The sequence below is a fragment of the Poromitra crassiceps genome, assembly GCF_964638095.1.
Source record: "Poromitra crassiceps genome assembly, contig: HAP1_SCAFFOLD_89, whole genome shotgun sequence".
NCBI lineage: Eukaryota > Metazoa > Chordata > Actinopteri > Beryciformes > Melamphaidae > Poromitra > Poromitra crassiceps.
Window position 1 is genome coordinate 445,001 of NW_028152245.1, and position 2,500 is coordinate 447,500.

At 41.5% G+C, this 2,500-nt stretch overlaps 1 protein-coding gene across 1 annotated transcript in view; it reads left to right on the top strand.

Annotated features, from left to right (window-relative positions):
• LOC310800809 (leucine-rich repeat-containing protein 28-like) overlaps window positions 1-1,209 on the top strand; it is a gene marked incomplete at its 5' end in the record, with an annotated part of 20,015 nt that extends 18,806 nt beyond the window's left edge. The window contains one exon of the mRNA XM_083664724.1: window positions 1,153-1,209. The remainder of the gene's footprint in view (window positions 1-1,152) is intronic.
• Between the last annotated feature and the right edge of the window lie 1,291 nt (window positions 1,210-2,500).

Genomic DNA, 2,500 nt, shown 5'->3' on the forward strand with positions numbered 1-2,500 from the left:
ACACTCTGATGGCCTGAACTAGTTACCAGCAGGAAAGAGTGGCTCACATTCAGTTGGGGCTGCCCTTTAAAACAGTGGTTCTGGGGACCCCCAGGGGTCCTTGAGGGGGTTCCCTGGGTTTCCAGTCATTTATTCTCACTATAATTCCATCCATAAGCAACACAATGACAGAATGTATGACTGTTTTGGCCGTGGGTTTCATACACTTTCTGTAATCAAACATCTAAAAGATCAAATCTTATCAGATGTGGATGATGGGACAAAATCTTATCAAATGGGTCAGTTTAGGGATGCTTGAGGTGAAAAAGTTTGAGAACCACCACTTTAAAATAAGGAAAGCTCCCTTCTTATCTGGTGGATTACTTTAGCTGGGTGTGTGACTCACAAATATTCCACTAGAGGGAGCCAGACAGATATAATTCCACACAGGTTTAAAAGTTCTGCAAAATTCACTTTTATATAGGACAGGAGTTCTACCGTTTGCAAAGAACTGGCCACAGAAAGGAGCTTTAAGGCCGCATTGAAAAAGTGGTTAGTGTCCGCCTCTATTTGATCTACATAGAAGTTAGGATGGTTAGGTTGAGTTTGTTTATACAGAAATGTTTTCAGATGGATATTTTTCATAGTCTTTTTTTTATAGTGTTCATTTGATCGACTGAAGGAATTATGGAAGATTAATTGAATTTGTTTGTGGATGCGTTGATGTGTAATCTACTGTTAATTGTGTGATTTGTTTTGTATGTTTTGATTTTGGCCTTCAAAGTAGCTCACTGTCCCTTGTCCCCACCATACCCCACCCCACTCCCTACTAGTGTGCGTGTGTGTGTGTGTGTGTGTGTGCATGTGTGTGTGTGTGTGTGTGTGTGTGTGTGTGTGTGTGTGTGTGTGTACATTGCCTGTGTGTGTGTGTGTGTGTGTGTGTGTGTGTGTGTGTGTGTGTGTGTGTGTGTGTGTGTGTGTGTGTTGTACATTGCCTGTGCTAAAAAGCCAGCTTAGGTTTATGGTTTGGGTTAAGATTAAATAGGAAAAAAGTGAAATGTGACTTCCAGTTGACTTTGAACACGCCAGGAGTTGCCTACTTTTAACTCTTTGTATTGTAGTTTTGAACCCATCTTGTTCAGTACTTTGAATGTGTCTTGTTCTTCCCTGCAGGCTCAATGTGAACGCCCGTCATATCGGCCCGGGAATCATGATGACTTGAAGGAGGAGCGAAGGAGGTTCTGTGCCAAGAGTTGGACCTTGTCCGGAGAGCGCAGCAACAGCCGCCGGCATTACACTGCCTCACGCCCAAACAGCCGGGTCTCTAAGAACTATAGGAGGAGGACCTGAGGAAGTTCTGGAGGACCTGCCTGAAGAATCCCACCTCAGCCGCCCAGCGCATACTCATATTTTCATTTCATATTCACTTTTTTCATTTCATATTCATAATTTCATTTCATATTCATAATTTCATTTCCTACTCATATTTTCATTTCATACAATACACATTCATACTACACTCAAATTAGATATCCATGCAGTTCCCTGTGCAGTGAACCGTTTTTGTGATGTGATGTCTATGAAATCGATTTAAATTAATCTTATCTTGTAAATAGTTTTAAAGTATCGTTTCTAACAATTAGTATTCTAAAAGTATGAAGTAATGTGTTCTTGTCTTTTTAATCTCTTTTATATCATCTCTTTTATACCTGTATTTGTAAATAAATGTAATGAATAACTTGGTGGATACTCCTGTCCATATTTCTTAACCCTGCATGGTTCTAGTTCTGGTTCATGGTTCTAGTAGTGAACTTGAACAATGTCTTTGACTGTGACTGATTCTTACAAGCAGCAGTGCTGGACTGGACTTGTATGATTTCTATGAATACATTTCACGCTGTCATGATTGTCAGGTTTTCATCAACACAGCTCATCCTCCAGTCTGACCACGTGGTACCCAGCCAAAAATGTCAGCCAATCACATCATTTCCAGGAGCAGCAGCGTCCGATGGGCCAGTGCAGGTGCAGAGATCAATGGATTCAGACAGAGAGACATGTATATATATATATATATATATATATATGCAAGTCACCTTTAGGTGACAATCACCTTTTTTATCCCAAAATAGGAGGATTTGTGGGTTCGGAGGGGTGTGATCGGCCTGGTCTGACTTTCCAATAGCAGTTTTGTGTCTGCCCTGGTATCTGTCACCTTTTTCACTATCCATGACTTTGCATCCCTGCTTATCAGATGGGGGGGGGCCCTCGGACAAAATCTTATCAAATGGGGGTCTGTGGTCTAATTTCTGTCAGTTTAGGGGTCCATGATGTGAAAAAGTCTGAGAACCAACCACTGTTCTAGATTAGTGGTTCTCGAGCTGTGGATCGGGACCCCCCCAGGGGGTTGCGAGATCATTTTCAGGGAGCGCAAGATGATTTATGGGATGTGGGGATATATTATTATCCTGTCTGTTTTCTCTCTGTCATTTTTTCTGAACATGTTTGCCTTTTCAGCAATAGT